General features: G+C 48.2%; 1 protein-coding gene across 1 annotated transcript in view; it reads left to right on the top strand.

Annotated features, from left to right (window-relative positions):
- The first annotated feature begins 8,793 nt into the window (after positions 1-8,793).
- The window catches only part of LOC144503988 (C-X-C chemokine receptor type 1-like), a 39,626-nt gene continuing 24,410 nt past the window's right edge, over positions 8,794-24,009 (top strand). Inside the window, exon 1 of the mRNA XM_078229137.1 lies at positions 8,794-8,900. The gene's annotated coding sequence lies outside the window, so the exon portion shown is untranslated. The remainder of the gene's footprint in view (positions 8,901-24,009) is intronic.

The following is a 24,009-nucleotide window of genomic DNA, read 5'->3' as shown; positions in this document are numbered from 1 at the left end:
TCGCCCGGGGCTGGGATTCTCCGACCTCACCCGGGGCTGGGATTCTCCGACCTCGCCCGGGGCTGGGATTCTCCGGTCCCGCTGCAGCAAATGGAAATTTGACTGAGCACCAAATTCTCCGATCTCCCTGGCAGCAGCGGCAGGGCGTGAACAGCCGGCGAATTCCGGCCATGATTTTGGGACGGAAGCAGGGAAGGGGAGGACTGGGAGTTAAATATTTCTGAGTGCAAGGTGTTCAGCAAAGATAGGAAAGGAAGGAAAGGAGGAGGAGTGGTGGGGTTGGAATTGGGGAGCGCTGCAGCGCTGGAGAAGGAGGATGTCCCAGAGGATTGAAGGACAGAATCAATTAGCGATAAGGAACAAGAAGGGTGCAATGACATTGCTCGGTGGAGTCTGTAGACCACCAACTACTGAGAAGGATGTAGAAGAATAAATCTGCAGGGAAATGACAGAGAGATGCAAACATTATAGAGTAGGTATAATGAGGGACTTTAATTACCCGAATGTAGACTGGGGCAGTGGGAGTGTAAAGGGAGCAGAGAGACAAATGTTCCCCGATTGTGCTCAGGAGGATTTTCTGTAACCGAGCGTCCAGTCCAACAAGACAGGGTGCACTATTGGACCCAGTTCTTGGAAATGAGGTGGGCCAAGTAGATCGAGTATCAGTGGAGGAACGTTTAGGAGACAGAGATCATTGTGTCGTAAGGTTCATGGTGATGGTAGAAAAGAGTAAAAATAATTAACTGGGGGAGAGCCCGACCTCAATGGGGCAAGAATGGAGCTGGGCTGGATAGACTGGAATGAAAGGTTGGTGAGAAAAGCTATAGCTCGGGCTACCTTTAAAACAGAAATAGTTCAGGCAGTCACGGTATATTCCCTGAAAAGGGAAAGGCAGGGCAAACAAATCCAGAGCTCTCTGGATGAAAAAGGAGATAGAGATTAAGATGAAATAGAGAGTGACAGGTGGAAAATACAACAGAGAACCAAGAATACAGAGATTCAGAGCGGAGGTGAAAAACACATTAGAGAAGTGAAGAGGGATTATGAGAAAAGGTAGGCAGCCAACATAAAGGAGAATCCCAAATCCTCTACAGGCTCATAAATTGTAAAAGGATGGTAAAGAAATATAAGGTGCTGGTGAGGCCACACCTGAAGTAACTGTGTACAGTTTTGGTCTCCTTGAGAAAGGATATACTGGCACTGGAGGGGGTGCAGAGGAGATTCACTAGGTTGATTCCAGAGTGGAGAGGGTTGGTTTATGTGGGGAGGCTGAGTAGACCGGGGCTAAGTAAAGGCATGTAAAACCGCCGGCTCTAACGCACCCCTCCCTGATGAGCTCAATGCATTCCATGCCCGTTTTGAGCAAGAGGTCAGCGAGAGCATGCCCTCCACCCTGGAAGCCCTGGATGAACCTGTATCTGGGGTCACCACAGCAGCTTTCTTGAAGGTCAACCCACGGAAAGCGACTGGCCCGGATGGGGTACCCGAACGAGCACTCAGATCCTGTGCGGATCAGCTGGCGGGAGTATTCACAGACATCTTCAACCTCTCTTTACAACAAGCTGAGGTCCCTATCTGCTTCAACAAGATGGCCACCATCCCGGTACCTAAGAGAAACCAAGCAGCATGTCTTAATGACTATCGTCCGGTGGCTCTGACATCCATCTTTATGAAGTGCTTCGAAAGGTTAGTCATGGCACGAATCAACTCCAGCCTCCCGGACTGCCTGGATCCACTACAGTTTGCCTACCGCCGCAACAGGTCCACAGCAGACGCCATTTCTCTGGCCCTGCACTCAACCCTGGAACACCTAGATAACAAGGACATCTATGTCAGACTCCTATTTATTGACTACAGCTCAGCCTTCAACACTATTATTCCCACGAAACACATCTCCAAACTCTGTGGCCTGGGCCTCGGCACCTCCCTCTGCGACTGGATCCTGAACTTCCTAACTCACAGACCACAATCAGTAAGGATAGGCAACAATATCTCCTCCACGATCATCCTCAACACCAGTGCCCCACAAGGCTGTGTTCTCAGCTTCCTACTATACTCCTTACACACCTATCATTGTGCGGCCAAATTCCCCTCCAATTCGATTTTCAAGTTTGCTGACGACACCACCATAGTGGGTCAGATCTCAAACAATGATGAGACAGAGTACAGGAATGAGATAGAGAATCTGGTGAACTGGTGCGGCAACAATAATCTCTCCCTCAATGTCAACAAAACAAAAGAGATTGTCATCGACTTCAGGAAGCGTAAAGGAGAACATGCCCCTGTCTACATCAATGGGGATGAAGTAGAAAGGTCGAGATCTTCAAGTTTTTAGGTGTGCAGATCACCAACAACCTGTCCTGGTCCCCCCATGCCAACACTATAGTTAAGAAAGCCCACCAATACCTCTACTTTCTCAGAAGGCAATTTGGCATGTCAGCTACGACTCTCACCAACTATTACAGATGCATCATAGAAAGCATTCTTTCTGGTTGTATCACAGCTTGGTATGGGCTCCTTCTCTGCCCAAAACTGCAAGGAACTGAAAAAGGTCGTGAATGTAGTCCAATCCATCACGCAAACCAGCCTCCCGTCCATTGACTCTGTCTACACTTCCCGCTGCCTCGGCAAAGCAGCCAGCATAATTAAGGACCCCACACACCCCGGACATTCTCTCTTCCACCTTCTTCCTTCGGGAAAAAGTTACAAAAATCTGAGGTCACGTACCAACTGACTCAAGAACAGCTTCTTCCCTGTTGCCATCAGACTTTTGAATAGACTTACCTTATATTAAGTTGATCTTTCTCGACACCTTAGCTACGACTGCAACAGTACATTCTGCACCTTCTCCTTTCCTTCTCCATGAACGGTATGTTTTGTCTGTATAGCGCGCAAGAAACAATACTTTTCACTGTATGTTAATACATGTGACAATAATAAATCAAATTTTTAAAAAGTACTCATTGGAATTCTGGAGAATGAGGGGAGATCTTATAGAAACACATCAGATTATGAAGGGAATAGATAAGATAGAAGCAGGGAAGTTGTTTCCACTGGCGGGTGAAACTAGAACTCGGGGGCATAGCCTCAAAATAAGGGGGAGCAGATTTCAGACTGAGTTGAGGAGGAACTTCTTCACACAAAGAGTTGTGAATCTGTGTAATTTCCTGCCCAGTGAAGCAGTTGAGGCTCCCTCATTGAATGTTTTTAAGGCAAGGATAGATAAATTTTTGAACAGTAAAGGAATTAAGGGTTCTGGTGAGCGGGCGGGTAAGTGGAGCTGAGTCCACGAAAAGATCAGCCATGATCTTATTGAATGGCGGAGCGGGCTCGAGGGGCCAGATGGCCGACTCCTGCTCCTAGTTCTTATGTTCTTATGTAAAGGAGCAGCAGGACTAATTTAGTGACCTAAAAGGTGTGGCTGAATGGCCTGCAGAGATTTAACTTTTAATATGCTTAAAGATCATCAATCAAGTGAACCTGAGTTTTGGTGAAAGTTGTTTTTCACTCCGCTGGGATTTCTTGTTCCCAAGCTGGCCTGGGATTTATCAAAGGGCACAAGGTGTCAGATGTAACAGTTTGTCCTTAGCAGAGAGACGTTGGTTACAGACGTTTGGAGCCAGTGTCCCTTTATGGGCATTGGAATATGAACAATATGCACTTAAGGGGCTAAACATGACAGAGTTTGGAGTAACCAATCCCTCTCCCCTGGTTCTGTTTGATTAGCCTAATCGAACAATGCAACTGGGTTTTTTGAGCAATTTATTGGCTGGTTGTCAAGGAACTTTTGGAGTTAAATATGTTACCGAAATGAGCTTGTTCAGAAGGCAGTGTGAAAAACCTGGGAACCAAACTCACAAGGAGAGACAACATCTGGAAGAAGAAGAACAAAGAATTGATTCCATTCGACAAAACCCTGGCCACGTTAAATATGCAAGTGGAAATCAACCTTCGATTAAGTAAGGTAACAGATAGTGAGTATTCGGTTGATGCATTGCAAGTATTTAATGTTGTTTAAGTAGCTACAGAATAAAGGAAATTGTGGTTAAATATTTAAAATCGACTTTGTGTCTTCATTTGCTGCAGAGGTTAAGGGACAGGTTTGGACAACAAAGGGAATTTACACATAAAGGCAGGGGCAGGGCTGAGCAATGAACCAAACACTCCAGAATCAGTGATTGCATCCACAGACAGATCAATTTACTGCCCCACTTGGCTCCACTGGAAGCTTGTGGCTCATTTTGTAACTCTGTGTGGGAATGGCCTCCCTGAGGTGTTTACTTCATTCCTGACTCACCTGCCCAGCATCCTTCCGAAAAAAACTCCTCCACTTTCCTCACAACAAAAATCAAGCCAACCACGGGTAGCTATTCAGTACACACACAGGCACCTGAGCTCCTCCATGAGTAGGAAAGACCTGCTTCCCAGTGTGCTATTCAGCTCCACTGAGCAGTGAGACTCTGATTTTAATCTCTGACCTATTCTGAGTTAGGTAATCAGTGCTGGGACAGCAACTCCAGCACTGAAATTGTTCACTGTGACCCCAGGACAGATGGAACATCCAATGAACTGACATCTTCTGGAAATTAGAGACTGGGGGTGTTAGAGAGAAGGGTTTTCAGGGGGAATTAAACCTGGGAGTGTTTGATGGGCATGATGTGGAGATGCCGGCGTTGGACTGGGGTAAACACAGTAAGAAGTTTAACAACACCAGGTTAAAGTCCAACAGGTTTATTTGGTAGCAAAAGCCACACAGTGTTTGATGGGGACAGGGTAGAGGGAATTTTAAAGAACAAAGAACAAAGAACAGTACAGCACAGGAAACAGGCCCTTCGGCCCTCCAAGCCTGTGCCGCTCCTTGGTCCAACTAGACCAATCTTACTCTGCATCTAACCCCGTGCTGTACCTATGCTGGGAGTGTTTGATGGGGACAGTGTAGAGGGAGCTGTACTCTGCATCTAACCCCGTGCTGTACCTATCCTGGGAGTGTTTGATGGGGACAGTGTAGAAGGAGCTTCACTCTGTATCTAACCCCGTGCTGCACCTGTCCTGGGAGTGTTTGATGGGGGCAGTGTAGAGGGAGCTGTGCTCTGTATCTATCCCTGTGCTGAACTGTCCTGCGTGTGTTTAATGGGGACAGTGTAGAGGGAGCTTTACTCTGTATCTAAACCTGTGCTGTAATTGTCCTGGGAGTGTTTGATGAGGACAGTGTAGAGGGAGCTTTAATTCTGTATCTAACCCCATGCTGTACCTGTCCTGGGAGTGTTTGATGGGGGACAGTGTAGAAGGAGCTTTATTCTGCATCTAACCCCATGCTGTTCCTGTCCTGGGAGTGTTTGATGGGTATATCGTAGAAGGAGCTTTACTCTGTATCTAACCCTGTGCAGTACCTGTCCTGGGAATGTTTGATGGGGGTCAGTGTAGAGGGATCTTTACTCTGTATCTAACCCTGTGCTATATCTGAGCTGGGAGTGTTTGATGGGGACAGTGTAGAGGGAGCTTTACTCTGTATCTAAACCCATGCAGTACCTGTCCTGAGAGTGTTTGATGGGGACAGTGCAGAGGGAGCTTTACTCTGCATCTAACCCCATGCAGTACCTGTCCTGGGAGTGTTTGATGGGGACAGCGTAGAGGGAGTTTGACTTTGAATCTAACCCCGTGCTGAACCTGTGTCGGGAGTGTTTGATGGGGACAGTGTCGGGGGAACCTTACTCTGTATCTAACCCTGTGCTGTACCTATCCTGGGAGCGTTTGATGGGGACAGTGTAGAGGGAACTTTACTCTGTCTCTAAAACCATGATGTACCTGTCCTGGGAGTGTATGATGGGGACAGTGTAGAGGGAGCTTTAGTCTGTATCTAACCCCTTGCTGTACCTGTCCTGGGAGTGTTTGATGGGGACAGTGTAGAGGCAGCTTTACTCTGTATCTAACCCAATGCTGTACCTGTCCTGGGAGTGTTTGATGGGGGCAGTGTAATGGGAGCTTTACTCTGTCTCTAACCTCGTGCTGTATCTGAGCTGGGAGTGTTTGTTGGGACAGTGTAGAGGGAGCTTTACTCTGTATCTAACCCCGTGCTGTACCTGTCTTGGGAGTGTTTGATGCGGTCAGTGTAGAGGGAGCTTTACTCTGTATCCAACCCCGTGCTGTACCTGTCCTGGGAGTGTTTGATGGGGACAGTGTAGAGGGAGCTTTACTCTGTATCCAACCCCGTGCTGTACCTGTCCTGGGAGTGTTTGATGGGGGCAGTGTAGAGGGAGCTTTACTCTGTATCTAACGCTGTGCTGTACCTGTCCTGAGAGTGTTTGATGGGGACAGTGTACAGGGAGCTTTACTCTGTATCTAACCCTGTGCAGTACCTGTCCTGGGAGTGTTTGATGGGGACAGTGTAGAGGGAGCTTTATTCTGTATCTAACCCCGTGCTGTACCTGTCCTGGGAGTGTTTGATGGGGACAGTGTAGAGGGAGCTTTACTCTGTATCTAACCCCATGCTGTCCTGGGAACCTCTCAACTCTTTCTTGTGTGAGTGAATGCTCTATTTCCATTAAATGTGATCTCTCACTTTGAACACAGGAACAATATGGTCAAAATACTCTCGCATTGTAACAATCTGAGTGAATAAAGTTTGAGCATAAAGTCTTTGGCTGACTAACAGCATCGCGACTGAGTGCAACATTCCTGAGCCCTGGCCCCGAGGCAGCCAGTTTTCCAGCAGCTGGGTGTTGGTCTGACTGTGGGGCACACCTTTCAAATGGAAAGACTAATGCCTGAAAGGCTGAAGTTATGAAGATTGCCACAAAAATAAATGATCTCATTCCGGTGATGAAAGGTAATTGTGGGTGGGGTGAATGGATAATGAAACAGATCGAGCAACCTTTCTATTATTTCCAAATGCCCACAAAGGTGGTAGCAGAATGTTGCTGTTTTTAACCAAGTGTTTTGAGTGAAGGAATCCAGATGAGTTGCTACTCAGGTATTGGTGAGGCCATGATTAAATTTCTGTAAGTGAGATAACACATCAGAAGCTGTCTTTCCCAAACCCTCTGCCCACATCGAGAGGACAAGCTGAAGATTCGGAATCTATTTGATGGAATGTCCAGGCTGCTCACTGAAATTTACTCTTTGTGAGACTTGCCACCATCAATATTTTAGCTGTGACTGTCCCGAGTATCTGTCAGAAAGAAGCACCTTGTTTATCCGTATAATCGATGCCCTTCAACAGTGTTATGTTGGACTTGGTATGTGTTGATTGAATGATTTTTTCTGGGCAGCAGGTGGGGTATGACTGCCTCTTCTGGGCCGCAAATATCACCCCTCCTGCTGCTAGTCCCTGTGCTTTGCACTCACCATCCCCTCCTGCCATCACCCAACACCACTCCTCTCTCTCCCATCCACCAACCTTTCCCTCTGTCACCCAGCACTCCCAATATTATCCACCTTCCCTAATCACTCACCCTATCAGCCACCACCACTCACTATCCCAGAACAACAAGCTGTGAACCACCACCCCCCACTATTCCCCAGCCCCTCCCACTATCAGCCATTGTGCCACTTGGGCCAGGTTTAGCCCAGCAGACCCCCCCCCGCTATCTAAAACGTGCAGGGTGGATAGGTTTATGGAGGGAAGTACAGAGTGTGGTCTCCATGTATTTGAAGTCAATCAGAAAGGGCGCAAAGAGAGTGGGGATATAAAAGAGGCTGGAATCAGAGCCATACAAATATTACAGAATCAAATAATGAAACTGAATTTTCTGATGACTGTCATCCACCAGCCTCAATATCGAGCACTGACGCACAGTGACAACCATGTGTACCATGATGCACTGCAGCAACTTACCAAGGCTCCTTCGGCAGCACCTTCCAAACCTACAACCCATCTAGAAGGACAAGGGCAGCAGATACCTGGAAACACCCCCACCTGCAAGCTCCCCTCCAAGCCTCTCGGTATCCTGACTTGGAAATATATCGACATTCCTTCAATGTCACTAGGTCAAAATCCTGGAACTCCCTCCCTAACAGCACTGTGGGTGTACCTACACCATCAGGGACTGCAGTGGCTCAAGAAAGCAGCTCACCATCGCCTTCTCCTGGGCAATTAAGAATGGGCAATAAATGCTGACCCAGGCAGCACGTCCATGTCCAATAAATATGTAAGCAAAGAAAATTAAACAAAGGGTGAAATTTAATGGTCTGACCCTCTCTCCCCCGACACAGGGTGGCACGGTGGCACAGTGGTTAGCACTGCTGCTTCACAGCTCCAGGGTCCCGGGTTCGATTCCCGACTTGGGTCACTGTCTGTGTGGAATTTGCACATTCTCCCCGTGTCTGTGTGGGTTTCCTCTTGTTTCCTCCACAGTCCAAAGATATGCAGGTTAGATGGATTGGCCATATTAAATTCTCCCTCAGTGTACGCAAACAGGCCCCAGAGTGTGGCGACTAGGGGATTTTCACAGTAACTTCATTGCAGTGTTAATGTAAGCCTACTTGTGGCTAATAAATACTTTACTCTGCAAGCTCCAGAGTAACCAACCAGGTTGCAATACTTTTAAATTTTGCCCAAATTATACACTGGCCGCATATATTCTTTATTCTTTCATGGGATATGTGGGCCAGCATTTATCCCTAATTGCCCATAAACAGAGTGGCTTGCTAAGCCATTTCAGAGGACAGTGATGAGTCAACCAGATTCCAGATTGTTCGACCGGAGCAAGCAGAGAGGGAGCGATTCGAGTGAGGAGAGCTGAGGGTAAGAGAGTTTTGATTTTGAGTTTTACTTTTTCGTGTTTTTTTTTCCAGTGCAGCAGGAAACAGGAAACCGGACGTAGGCCGTGGAGAGGCCTGGGAAGGTTTTTTGCCCAATAAATTTGAATGGGGAGGAAACCCGAGACTCAGAGTGAGAGCAGGTAAGCTTTTTTTCTCTCTTTCGTTCTTAGTAAGGGAAGTAGCAGGGATGTCAGTGCAGGCGGTGCAATGTTCCTCCTGTGGGATGTTTGAGGTGAGGGACACCAGTGTCCCGGCTCAGTACGCCTGTAGGAAGTGCACCCAATTCCAGCTCCTTGAAGACCGTGTTAGGGATCTGGAGCTGGAACTGGATGAACTCAGGATCATTCGGGAGGCAGAGGCAGCTGTAGATAGAAGCTACAGTGAGGTAGCTACGTCTAGAAATGATGATACGTGGGTGACGGCTAGAAGGGGTAAGAAGCAGTCAGAGCAGCGATCCCCTGGATCCCCTGTTCCTCTGTATAACAAGTATTCCGTTTTGGATACTGTTGGGGGGCGGGACTTAACAGGGGGAAGCCATCGGGTACAGGTCTCTGGCACAGAGTCTGTCCTTGTTGCTGAGAAGGGAAGGGGGGAGAGGAGGAGAGCATTAGTTATTGGGGACTCCATAGTTAGGGGGACAGATAGGAGATTCTGTGGGAACGAGAGGGACTCGCGGTTGGTTGTTGCCTCCCAGGTGCCGGGGTCCGTGATGTCTCGGATCGTGTTTTCAGGATCCTTAACGGGGAGGGGGACCAGACCCAAGTCGTGGTTCACATAGACACCCAAGACATAGGCAGGAAAAGGGATGGGGATGTAAGGCGTAAATTCAGGGAGTTCGGGTGGAAGCTTAGAGCTAGAACAAACAAAGTTGTTATCTCTGGTTTGTTACCCGTGCCACATGCCACATGCTAGCCAGGAGAGGAATAGGGAGAGAGAGCAGTTGAACACGTGGCTACAGGGATGGTGCAGGAGGGAGGGATTCAGATACCTGGACAATTGGGGCTCATTCTGGGGTAGGTGGGACCTCTACAAACAGGATGGTCTACACCTGAACCAGAGGGGTACCAATATCCTGGGGGGGAAATTTGCTAAGGCTCGTCGGGAGGGTTTAAACTAATTCAGCAGGGTGATGGGAACCTGAATTGTAGCTCCAGTGTACAGGAGGTTGAGAGTAGTGAGGTCATGGATAAGGTTTCAAGGTCGCAGGAGTGTACCGGCAGGCAGGAAGGTGGTTTGATGTGTGTATACTTCAATGCCAGGAGCATCTGGAATAAGGGAGGTGACTTGCAGCATGAGTTGGTACCTGGGAATTCGATGTTGTGGCCATCTCGGAGACATGGATAGAGCAGGGACAGGAATGGTTGTTGCAGGTTCCGGGGTTTCGATGTTTCAGTAAGGTCAGGGAAGGTGGTAAAGGAGGTGGAGGTGTGGCATTGTTAGTCAAGGACAGTATTACGGTGGCAGAAAGGACGTTTGATGAGGTAGTATGGGCTGACGTTAGAAACAGGAAAGGAGGTCACCCTGTTGGGAGTTTTCTATAGGCCTCCGAAAAGTTCCAGAGATGTAGAGGAAAGGATTGCAAAGATGATTCTGGAGAGAAGCAACCTCTGCAAGACGTGCCGGCTCATCGACATGGATGCCATCATCTCACTTGAGAACACGATCCACCAAGTACACGGTACATACACTTGCAACTCAGATAATGTTGTCTACCTGATACGCTGCAGGAAAGGATGTCCCAAGGCATACAAAGAACAAAGAACAGTACAGCACAGGAAACAGGCCCTTCGGCCCTCCAAGCCTGTGCCGCTCCTTGGTCCAACTAGACCAATCGTTTGTATCCCTCCATTCCCAGGCTGCTCATGTGACTATCCAGGTAAGTCTTAAACAATGTCAGCGTGCCTGCCTCCACCACGCTACTTGGCAGCGCATTCCAGGCCCCCACCACTCTCTGTGTAAAAAACATCCCTCTGATATCTGAGTTATACTTCGCCCCTCTCACCTTGAGCCCGTGACCCCTCGTGATCGTCACCTCCGACCTGGGAAAAAGCTTCCCACTGTTCACCCTATCTATCCCCTTCATAATCTTGTACACCTCTATTAGATCTCCCCTCATTCTCCGTCTTTCCAGGGAGAACAACCCCAGTTTACCCAATCTCTCCTCATAGCTAAGACCCTCCATACCAGGCAACATCCTGGTAAACCTTCTCTGCACTCTCTCTAACGCCTCCACGTCCTTCTGGTAGTGCGGCGACCAGAATTGGACGCAGTACTCCAAATGTGGCCTAACCAGCGTTCTATACAGCTGCATCATCAGACTCCAGCTTTTATACTCTATACCCCGTCCTATAAAGGCAAGCATACCATATGCCTTCTTCACCACCTTCTCCACCTGTGTTGCCACCTTCAAGGATTTGTGGACTTGCACACCTAGGTCCCTCTGTATTTCTATACTCCTGATGACTCTGCCATTTATTGTATAACTCCTCCCTACATTATTTCTTCCAAAATGCATCACTTCGCATTTATCCGGATTAAACTCCATCTGCCACCTCTCCGCCCAATTTTCCAGCCTATCTATATCCTGCTGTATTGCCCGACAATGCTCTTCACTATCCGCAAGTCCAGCCATCTTCGTGTCATCCGCAAACTTGCTGATTACACCAGTTACACCTTCTTCCAAATCATTTATATATATCACAAATAGCAGAGGTCCCAGTACAGAGCCCTGCAGAACACCACTGGTCACAGACCACCAGCTGGAAAAAGACCCTTCGACCACTACCCTCTGTCTCCTATGGCCAAGCCAGTTCTCCACCCATCTAGCCACTTCTTCTTGTATCCCATGAGCCTTAACCGTCTTAACCAACCTGCCATGTGGGACTTTGTCAAATGCCTTACTGAAATCCATATAGACGACATCCACGGCATGGTACATTGGGGAAACCGTGCAGACGCTACGACAACGGATGAATGAACACAGTCGACAATCACCAGGCAAGACTGTTCTCTTCCTGTTGGGGAGCACTTCAGCGGTCATGGGCATTCGGCCTCTGATCTTCGGGTAAGCGTTCTCCAAGGCGGCCTTCACGACACACGACAGCGCAGAGTCGCTGAGCAGAAACTGATAGCCAAGTTCTGCACACATGAGGATGGCCTCAACCGGGATCTTGGGTTCATGTCACACTATCTGTAACCCCCACAACTTGCCTGGACTTGCAAAATCTCACGAGCTGTCCTGGCTGGAGACAATACACATCTCTTTAACCTGTGCTTAACCCTCTCTCCACTCACATTGGCTGTACCTTTCAGAGTTGATTAGCTGTATTAGCATTGATTAGCTTGATTAGCATTCCAATCATTATTCTGTAAATTGAGTTTGTGTCTCTGTATGCCCTGTTTGTGAGCACATCTCCCACTCCACCTGACAAAGGAACAGCACGCTTCGAAAGCTAGTGGCATTTGCTACCAAATAAACCTGTTGGACTTTAACCTGGTGTTGTTAGACTTCTCTCTGTGTTTACCCCAGTCCAATGCCGGCATCTCCACATTAGGAGCAAAAGTAACAGGGTAGTTGTTATGGGGGACTTTAACTTTACAAATATTGACTGGAAAAGCTATAGTTCGAGTACTTTAGAGGGGTCAGTTTTTGTCCAATGTGTGCAGGAGGGTTTCCTGACACAGTATGTAGATAGACCAGCAAGAGGCGAGGCCACATTGGATTTGGTACTGGGTAATGAACCAGACCAGGTGTTAGATTTGGAGGTAGGTGAGCACTTTGGTGATAGTGACCACAATTCGGTTACGCTCACTTTAGCGATGGAAAGGGATAGGTATATACCAAAGGACAGGAGTTATAGCTGGGGGAAAGGAAATTATGATGCGATTAGGCGAGATTTAGGATGCATAGGTTGGGGAAGGAAACTGCAGGGGATGGGCACAATTAAAATGTGGAGCTTGTTCAAGGAACAGCTACTGCGTGTCCTTGATAAGTATGTACCTGTCAGGCAGGGAGGAAGTGGCCGAGCGAGGGAACCGTGATTTACTAAAGAAGTTGAATCTCTTGTGAGGAGGAAGAAGGAGACTTATGTTAAGATGAGACGTGAAGGCTCAGTTAGGGCACTTGAGAGTTACAAGTTAGCCAAGAAGGACCTAAAGAGAGAGCTAAGAAGAGCCAGGAGGGGACATGAGATGTCTTTGGCAGGTAGGATCAAGGAAAACCCTAAAGCTTTCTATAGGTATGTCAGGAATAAAAGAATGACTGGGGTAAGATTAGGGCCAGTCAAGGACAGTTGTGGGAAGTTGTGTGTGGAGTCTGAAGAGATAGGAGAGGCGCTAAATGAATATTTTTCATCAGTATTCATGCAGGAAAAAGACAATGTTGTCGAGGAGAATACTGAGATACAGGCTATTGGACTAGATGGGATTGAAGTTAATAAGGAGGAGGTGTTAGCAATTCTGGAAAGTGTGAAAATAGATAAGTCCCCTGGGCCGGATGGGATTTATCCTAGGATTCTCTGGGAGGCTAGAGAGGAGATTGCAGAGCCTTTGGCTTTGCTCTTTATGTCGTCATTGTCTACAGGAATAGTGCCAGAAGACTGGAGGATAGCAAATGTTGTCCCCTTGTTCAAGAAGGGGAGTAGAGACAACCCTGGTAATTATAGACCGGTGAGCCTTACTTCTGTTGTGGGCAATGTATTGAAAAGGATTATAAGAGATAGGATTTATAATCATCTAGAAAGGAATAATTTGATTAGGGATAGTCAGCATGGTTTTGTGAAGGGTAGGTCGTGCCTCACAAACCTTATTGAGTTCTTTGAGAAGGTGACCAAAGAGGTGGATGAGGGTAAAGCAGTTCATGTGGTGTGTATGGATTTCAGCAAAGTGTTTGATAAGGTTCCCCATGGTAAGCTATTGCAGAAAATACGGACGCATGGGATTGAGGGTAATTTAGTGGTTTGGATCAGGAATTGGCTAGCTGTAAGAAGACAGAGGGTGGTGGTTGATGGGAAATGTTCATCCTGGAGTTCAGTTACTAGTGGTGTACCACAAGGATCTGTTTTGGGACCACTGCTGTTTGTCATTTTTAAAAATGACCTGGATGAGGGCGTAGAAGGATGGGTTAGTAAATTTGGGGATGACACTAAAGTCGGTGGAGTTGTGGACAGTGCGGAAGGTTGTTGCAGGTTACAGAGGGACATAGATAAGCTGCAGAGCTGGGCTGAGAGGTGGCAAATGGAGTTTAATGCGGAAAAATGTGAGGTGATTCACTTTGGAAAGAGTAACAGGAATACAGAGTACTGGGCTAATGGTAAGATACTTGGTAGTGTGGATGAACAGAGGGATCTGGGTGTCCATGTGCATAGATCCCTGAAAGTTGGCACTCAGGTTGATAGGGTTGTTAAGAAGGCGTACGGTGTGTTAGCTTTTATTGGTAGAGGGATTGAGTTTCGGAGCCAGGAGGTCATGTTGCAACTGTACAAAACTCTGGTGCGGCCGCATTTGGAGTATTGCGTACAGTTCTGGTCGCCGCATTCTAGAAAGGATTTGGAAGCATTGGAAAGGGTGCAGAGGAGATTTACTAGGATGTTGCCTGTTATGGTGGGAAGGTCTGATGAGGAAAGGCTGAAGGACTTGAGGTTTTTTTCGTTAGAGAGAAGAAGGTTAAGAGGTGACTTAATAGAGGCATACAAGATGATCAGAGGATTAGAGAGGGTGGATAGTGAGAGCCTTTTTCCTCGGATGGTGATAGCTTGCACGAGGGGACATAGCTTTAAATTGAGGGTGATAGATATAGGACAGATGTCAGAGGTAGGTTCTTCACTCAGAGAGTAGTAAGGGCATGGAATGCCCTGCCTGCAGCAGTAGTGGACTTGCCAACATGAAGGGCATTTAAATGGTCATTGGATAAACATATGGATGATATAGGAATAGTGTAGGTTAAAAGGGCTTTAGATTGGTTTCACAGGTCAGCCCAACATCGAGGGCCGAAGGGCCTGTACTGCGCTGTAATGTTCTATGTTCTATGTTCAACGAAGGAGAGGGGCGTGTTAACCGGGAGTGTCTCGGAGGGAGGTGTTGACCCGTTAGAGAAAATCTCCATTACAAGAGAGGAAGTGTTAGGTTTTTTAGGGAACATTAAAACTGACAAAGCCCCAGGGCCTGATGGCATCTATCCTCGACTGCCCAGGGAGACGAGAGATGAAATTGCTGGGCCTCTGACGGAAATCTTTGTCGCTTCTTTGGACACGGGTGAGGTACCTGAGGATTGGAGGATAGCGAATGTGGTCCCGTTGTTTAAGAAGGGTAGCAGGGATAACCCAGGAAATTATAGGCCGGTGAGCTTGACGTCCGTGGTAGGGAGGTTGTTGGAGAGGATTCTTAGAGACAGGATGTATGTGCATTTAGAACGGAACAATCTCATTAGTGACAGACAGCATGGTTTTGTAAGAGGGAGGTCGTGCCTTACAAATTTGATGGAGTTTTTTGAAGAAGTGACAAAAACGGTTGATGAAGGAAGGGCCGTGGATGTTGTCTATATGGATTTCAGTAAGGCATTTGACAAAGTCCCACATGGCAGGTTGGTTAAGAAAGTTAAGGCTCATGGGATACAAGGAGAAGTGGCTAGATGGGTGGAGAAGTGGCTTGGCCATAGGAGACAGAGGGTAGTGGTCGAAGGGTCTTTTTCCGGCTGGAGGTCTGTGACCAGTGGTGTTCCGCAGGGCTCTGTACTGGGACCTCTGCTATTTGTGATATATATAAATGATTTGGAAGAAGGTGTAACTGGTGTAATCAGCAAGTTTGCGGATGACACGAAGATGGCTGGAATTGCGGATAGCGAAGAGCATTGTCGGGCAATACAGCAGGATATAGATAGGCTAGAAAATTGGGCGGAGAGGTGGCAGATGGAGTTTAATCCGGATAAATGCGAAGTGATGCATTTTGGAAGAAATAATGTAGGGAGGAGTTATACAATAAATGGCAGAGTCATCAGGAGTATAGAAACACAGAGGGACCTAGGTGTGCAAGTCCACAAATCCTTGAAGGTGACAACACAGGTGGAGAAGGTGGTGAAGAAAGCATATGGTATGCGTGCCTTTATAGGACGGGATATAGAGTATAAAAGCTGGAGTCTGATGATTCAGCTGTATAGAATGCTGGTTAGGCCACATTTGGAGTACTGCGTCCAGTTCTGGTCGCCGCACTACCAGAAGGACGTGGAGGCGTTAGAGAGAGTGCAGAGAAGGTTTACCAGGATGTTGCCTGGTATGGAGGGTCTTAGCTATGAGGAGAGATTGGGTAAACTGGGGTTGTTCTCCCTGGAAAGACGGAGAATGAGGGGAGATCTAATAGAGGTGTAAAAGATTATGAAGGGTATAGATAGGGTGAACAGTGGGAAGCTTTTTCCCAGGTCGGAGGTGACGATCACGAGGGGTCACGGGCTCAAGGTGAGAGGGGCAAAGTATAACTCAGATATCAGAGGGACGATTTTTACACAGAGGGTGGTGGGGGCCTGGAATGCGCTGCCAAGTAGGGTGGTGGAGGCAGGCACGCTGACATCGTTTAAGACTTACCTGGATAGTCACATGAGCAGCTTGGGAATGGAGGGATACAAACGATTGGTCTAGTTGGACCAAGGAGCGGCACAGGCTTGGAGGGCCGAAGGGCCTGTTTCCTGTGCTGTACTGTTCTTTGTTCTTTGTTCTATGTAGATTGCTGTGGGTCTGGAGTCACATGTAGGCCAGACCAGGTAAGGACCTGGTGATTTCCTTTCCTAAAGGACAATAGTGAACCAGATGGGTTTTTAATGACAATCAATGATAGTTTCATGGTTGCTATTACTGAGACCAACTTTATATTCCAGATTTAATAACTGAATTTAAATTCCACCAGCTGCCGTGGTGGGGTTCGAACCCGTGTCCCCAGAGCATTAGCCTGGGTCTATGGGTTACTACTCCAGTCATGATGTGGAGATGCCGATGTTGGACTGGGGTGAACACAGTAAGAGTTTTAACAACACCAGGTTAAAGTCCAACAGGTTTATTTGGTAGCAAATACCATTCGCTTTCGGAGCGCTGCTCCTTCGTCAGATGGAGTGGAAATCTGCTCTCAAACAGGGCACAGAGACACAAAATCAAGTTACAGAATACTGATTAAAATGCGAATCCCTACAGCCAACCAGATCTTAAAGATACAGACAATGTGAGTGGAGGGAGCATTAAGCACAGGTTAAAGAGATGTGTATTGTCTCCAGACAGGATAGCCCGCAAGTCCAGGAGGCAAGCTGTGGGGGTTACTGATAATGTGACATAAATCCAACATCCCGGTTTAGGCCATCCTCATGTGTGCAGAACTTGGCTATCAGTTTCTGCTCAGCGACTCTGCGCTGTCGTGTGTCGTGAAGGCCGCCTTGGAGAACGCTTACCCGAAGATCAGAGGCTGAATGCCCGTGACTGCTGAAGTGCTCCCCCACAGGAAGAGAACAGTCTTGCCTGGTGATTGTCGAGCGGTGTTCATTCATCCGTTGTCGTAGCGTCTGCATGGTTTCCCCAATGTACCATGCCTCGGGACATCCTTTCCTGCAGCGTATCAGGTAGACAACGTTGGCCGAGTTGCAAGAGTAGGTACCGTGGGAAGCTTTTTCCCAGATTGGTGGTGATGTTCACGAGGGGTCATAGGTTCAAGGTGAGGGGTGGGAGGTTTAACACGGATATCAGAAGGACATATTTTACACAGAGGGTGGTGGGGGCCTGGAATGCGCTGCCAGGCAAGGTGGTGGAGGCGGACACACTGGGAACGTTTAAGACTGATCTAGACAGCCATATGAACGGAGTGGGAATGGAGGGATACAAAAGAATGGTCTAGTTTGGACCAGGGAGCGACGCGGGCTTGGAGGGCCGAAGGGCCTGTTCCTGTGCTGTATTGTTCTTTGTTCAAGCCTGGTCCCTGTTGGTGGGGAACATCTGTGATTCTCGCCGGTGAGGCCGTCGCCCAGTGAGGGGTTAAATACATCTTGGACGATAGAGTCTGGGACTCACTAATGATATTTAAATGATGTCATTAATATTGACTAGTTTTGTGTCCCCCCCCCCCCCCCCCCCCCCCCGCTCCCGGCTGGGTGTGAGGCTGATTTTATCGGTAAAACAGTGCCAGTACGATGGGGAGGGCCGAGAAAGTGTGCGTGAAGCTGATTTTTCACCTCCCGCCCTATCTACAGTAAGATTGCTCCCCAGGAGTTATTTCTTCCACGTGACTCCTGATTATCTAGGCCTCGGCACAGCAAGCTGAGGGAATCCCAGCTGCCTGAGTATTGACGGGAATACGTTTTAAATCTAATTTTTACTCCATTTGTAAAGGTAGAAAGTCAATGTGCAGAGTGGGCCGGGCAGACCTGAATCCATCTCCTTGCTTGCTCCAAAAAAAAAACAAATTTAAATTGAATCCAATTCATAGTCTCCACAAGAGAGAGGAACAAGATCCAAGCTGACAGGGAAAGGCACTGCACCTGATCCGGGGCTTGATCTTAGCCAAAAAACTGGGAAGCTGTGCTCCAGCGGACAATGGCATTCCAGAGGTGTCTGCAGATCCTGAAGGCACATCCTGTTGGCATTCTTTACCGTTCTATTTTAAACACATTGTAGATCATGAGAAAGTTAAACAGCGTTCTGACTGGCTGTATTCAGAGGAGTGAGATGTTTGTAGCTCAGAGCTGACTGTTTAAATCGTACTCCTACAGTTAAATCGAAAGCTTCTCTGTAACCTCTGCAAAACTACACACGTGTTCGAGGAGCCAGGAGCATTTACACCTCGAACATGAGAGAGGAGCAGGATAAAGATCCGGATCAGAGTGAGGATCGGGATCAGAGTGAGGATCGGGATCAGAGTGAGGATCAGGATCAGAGTGAGGATCGGGATCAGAGTGAGGATCCGGATCAGAGTGAGGATCAGGATCAGAGTGAGGATCGGGATCAGAGTGAGGATCGGGATCAGAGTGAGGATCGGGATCAGAGTGAGGATCTGGGTCAGAGTGAGGATCGGGATCAGAGTGAGGATCCGGATCAGAGTGAGGATCAGGATCAGAGTGAGGATCGGGATCAGAGTGAGGATCGGGATCAGAGTGAGGATCTGGGTCAGAGCGAGGATCGGGATCAGAGTGAGGATCGGGATCAGTGAGAGGATCGGGATCAGTGAGAGGATCGGGATCAGAGAGAGGATCGGGATCCGAGTGAGGATCGGGATCATTGAGAGGATCGGGATCAGTGAGAGGATCAAGATCAGTGAGAGGATCGGGATCCGAGTGAGGATCGGGATCAGAGTGAGGATCGGGATCAGTGAGAGGATCGGGATCAGAGTGAGGATCCGGGTCAGAGTGAGGATCCGGATCAGAGTGAGGATCCGGATCAGAGTGACAATCGGGATCAGAGTGAGGATCGGGATCAGAGTGAGGATCGGGATCAGCGTGAGGATCCGGATCAGGGAGAGGATCGGGATCAGATTGAGGATCGGGATCAGAGTGAGGATCGGGATCAGAGTGAGGATCCGGATCAGAGTGAGGATCTGGATCAGAGTGAGGATCGGGATCAGAGTGAGGATCGGGATCAGAGTGAGGATCTGGACCAGGGAGAGGATCGGGATCAGAGTGAGGATCGGGATCAGAGTGAGGATCGGGATCAGTGAGAGGATCGGGATCAGAGTGAGGATCCGGGTCAGAGTGAGGATCTGGATCAGAGTGAGGATCCGGATCAGAGTGACAATTGGGATCAGAGTGAGAATCGGGATCAGAGTGAGGATCGGGATCAGCGTGAGGATCCGGATCAGGGAGAGGATCGGGATCAGATTGAGGATCGGGATCAGAGTGAGGATCGGGATCAGAGTGAGGATCCGGATCAGAGTGAGGATCTGGATCAGAGTGAGGATCGGGATCAGAGTGAGGATCGGGATCAGAGTGAGGATCGGGATCAGAGTGAGGATCTGGATCAGGGAGAGGATTGGGATCAGAGTGAGGATCGGGATCAGAGTGAGGATCGGGATCAGAGTGAGGATCGGGATCAGAGTGAGGATCCAGATCAGAGTGAGGATCCGGATCAGAGTGAGGATCCGGATTAGGGAGATGAATTGGATAATCAGGATCCGGAGTTAATCATTCACCTTTTGAACCTCTCCATCGCCAGTCTAAGGTGGCTGCTGTGCCAGTGTCAATCTGTACAATAGACGCCGGGTACAGACAACGACTGGCGCTGGTCTGATACAGGGCCTGGTCAGTGTACACTGTGCGAGCTTTCAAACAGGCTGCCTGGTGAAGTGAATGTAAAAGATTCAAACAAAACGTTCAATATAACCCCACTGTTTCACTGGTCAATCCTTTCACTGCTGTTTGTGGAATCTTACTTTATATGAAATAGCTGCTTAATTTGCCTACATAATTACAGTGACTGCATTCAACCTGATCAGACGGTTTAAAATGAAGCTCCAGTTTAATTTGTTCTGATGGTGTAACTCTGCTGCCTCCATGTGGTCAGTCTGAGTCTCTGCCACACACTGATGGACACGTCTACTCCACAAAGAGGTGCAAAAGCAGACTGGGGATCTGACTTTTAAAGTAGGACCCTTGACTTATCTTCTCTCATAGGCTTTCTAGGCTTTTATGGGCTATGGTAGCACCCATAGCCCATAGCGACAATGGGCGCTACCACTTTAACTCAAATACACAGGGTTATCAGTTGAAGCACAGATGAATTTACTTCTGAAATAAAAACACGAGGAATAGGAGAAAGATTGGACCCATCAGGCCTGCTCCACAACTTGATATCTTCATGGCTGTTTTCCTTCAGCTCCACTTTCTTGCTCACTTGTTTTGGCTCCTGATTCGGTCACAGGGGAAACATCGATCAATCCTACCCTGACTGAATATGCTGACAGAGACTGCATCCATCCTGACGAAGCCAAATTAGAAAATTCACAACTTGACTTCATCTCAATCCTAAATAACCTCCTTATCCTGAGGCGGTGCTCCATGTTCTAGATTCCCCAGAGGATACAACCTCCTACAAACTATCCTGTCAAATCCCTTAGAATCCTTCAGTGTGAAATCAGTGCTGAGATAAAGGGTGGAATTTTACGAGATTGATTCTAGGTGCCCAGCTAGCATGAAAATGGGAGAGTTCCTGATCCGTCTTCTGGTCGCGTTTTCACGACCGATCTTATGCACTGAAAAAATGGTGTGGACTGTTTCTAGCTGCTGCAGGCAGTGGGCGGGGCTTAATTCACCAGCTAGCCTGTAGAGGGAGCTATTGCACATGTGCAGACCTCTGATTCTGCACATGCTCAATAGCAAGAGCAGGGAGACAGACAGAGAGAGAGAGGGAGAGCTGTCAGGTCCCTGCTACTGCATGCAGCCTCAACCAGATCCCCCCAACCCCCACAATCACGGGGGCCAGCGGCCAATTGCCAGCCCCAAAATGCATGGGCATTTGGCCCCCCCCCCCCCGCCGCACAGACAGATCGGGCCCCCCTCCCCCGATCCGATCGTAACTGCAGAGTGGCAGTGGGCCCCGCCCTGCCCCATCCAAAACCAGTGCAGAGTGCGCAGTGGGCCCCCCTTCATCCCCCATCAACTCCACCCCCATAGGCCCCACCCCCATAGGCCCCATCCCCATAGGCCCCAACCCCATAGGCCCCAACCCCATAGGCCCCACCCCAGGAGCAGGTGTTTTCCTCACCGGAGAGAATCTCTCCCGGCGAGGCCCTAAAGGCAGGAGAGTCCGGACGATTGAGCACCCGGCTCGCGAAGCACATGGAAATTCAAATTTGAATATATTTAAATAAATTATTCAGCCTCTTGCCCGTTTCTGGCGAGAGGCTGACTGCGCTGGAAATCCGACTCCCATAAAATCGCGACAGCCGGGAAATCGGACGCAATCCTGATTTCTCAGCTCTTGTCCATCGATGGGCCGGGGTGAGCTGGTAAAATTCCACCCATAGAGTCATAGAACATAGAACAGTACAGCACAGAACAGGCCCTTCGGCCCACGATGTTGTGCCGAGCTTTATCTGAAACCAAGATCAAGCTATCCCACTCCCTATCATCCTGGTGTGCTCCATGTGCCTATCCAATAACCGCTTAAATGTTCCTAAAGTGTCTGACTCCACTATCACTGCAGGCAGTCCATTCCACACCCCAACCACTCTCTGCGTAAAGAACCTACCTCTGATATCCTTCCTATATCTCCCACCATGAACCCTATAGTTATGCCCCCTTGTAATATCTCCATCCACCCGAGGAAATAGTCTTTGAATGTTCACTCTATCTATCCCCCTCATCATTTTATAAACCTCTATTAAGTCTCCCCTCAGCCTCCTCCGCTCCAGAGAGAACAGCCCTAGCTCCCTCAACCTTTCCTCATAAGACCTACCCTCCAAACCAGGCAGCATCCTGGTAAATCTCCTCTGCACTCTTTCCAGCGCTTCCACATTCTTCTTATAGTGAGGTGACCAGAACTGCACACAATATTCCAAATGTGGTCTCACCAAGGTCCTGTACAGTTGCAGCATAACCCCACGGCTCTTAAACTCCAACCCCCTGTTAATAAAAGCTAACACACTGTAGGCCTTCTTCACAGCTCTATCCACTTGAGTGGCAACCTTTAGAGATCTGTGGATATGGACCCCAAGATCTCTCTGTTCCTCCACAGTCTTCAGAACCCTACCTTTAACCCTGTAATCCACATTGAAATTAGTCCTACCAAAATGAATCACCTCACATTTATCAGGGTTAAACTCCATTTGCCATTTTTCAGACCAGCTTTGCATCCTATCTATGTCTCTTTGCAGCCTACAACAGCCCTCCACCTCATCCACTACTCCACCAATCGTGGTGTCATCAGCAAATTTACTGATCCACCCTCCAGCCCCCTCCTCTAAGTCATTAATAAAAATCACAAAGAGCAGAGGACCAAGCACTGATCCCTGTGGCACTCCGCTAGCAACCTGCCTCCAATCCGAAAATTTTCCATCCACCACCACCCTCTATCTTCGATCAGATAGCCAGTTACCTATCCAATCGGCCAACTTTCCCTCTATCCCACACCTCCTCACTTTCATCATAAGCCGACCATGGGGGACCTTATCAAACGCCTTACTAAAATCCATGTATATGACATCAACTGCCCTACCTTCATCAACACACTTAGTCATCGAAGTATATAATGCAGAAAAGACCCTTCAGCCCATCGAATCTGCACCAACTGTAACTACCACTAAATCCCATTTTCCAGCACTTGTCCCATATCCTTGAATGTTTTGATATTTCAAGTGCTCATCCAAATATTTTTTAAAGGTTGTAAGGTTTCTGGCCTCCAATCCCACGCAGTGCATTCCAGATTCCCACCACCCTCTGAGTGAAAAAGTTTTTTCTTAAATCCCCTCTGAATCTCCTGCCCCTTACCCTAAAACTCTGCCCCCTCATGATTGGCCCTTCAACCAAGGGAAACAGCTGCTCCTTATTCACCCTGACCAAACCCCTCACAATCTTACACACCTCAATCATGCTCCCCTCAGCCTTCTCTGCTTGAAAGTAAACAATCCAAGCCTATCCAGTCTCTCCTTAAAGCTCAAATGCTCCATCCCAGGCAACATCCTGGTGAACCTGCTCTGCACCCCCGAGTGCTATCACCTCCTTCCTATAGTGAGGTGACCAGAACTGTACAAAGTACTCCGGCCTAACCAACACTGCAACATTACCTCCTTGCTCTTATACTTGTTACCATGACTGATGAAAGCAAATGTCCCATGTGCCTTCTTAACTACCCTAATCACCTGCTTGGCCGACTTCAGAGATTTGTGAATAATTACCCAAGATCCCTCTGTTCCTCTGAGCTTCCCAGTGTCCTGCCATTCATTAAATACTCCCTCGTCTTGTTTCTTCTTCCAAAGTGCCTCGCGTCATACAGATCAGGGTTATACCATCTGCCACTGCTCTGCCCACCTGACCAACCCATCTATATCTTCCTGTAATATACAACCATCTTCTTTACGATTAACCACTCTACCAATCTTGGTGTCATCTGCAAACTTGCTTATCTTTCCCCCAGGGGTGGCCTGGGACCCTTCAACACTCAACAGTTGGCATTAGGGCATGAGAGCATTAGAGAAATGCCTGAGGATGTGGCGTTGCTGGTTTGTTGCTCTTGAGCTGAGTGGCTCTTTAGGCTGTTTCAGCAGGAAACTGGAGTCTCCAGGAATTACAGATCA

This window comes from Mustelus asterias, chromosome 14 (assembly GCF_964213995.1).
Source record: "Mustelus asterias chromosome 14, sMusAst1.hap1.1, whole genome shotgun sequence".
NCBI lineage: Eukaryota > Metazoa > Chordata > Chondrichthyes > Carcharhiniformes > Triakidae > Mustelus > Mustelus asterias.
This window is presented reverse-complemented; position numbering and strand designations above follow the sequence as displayed.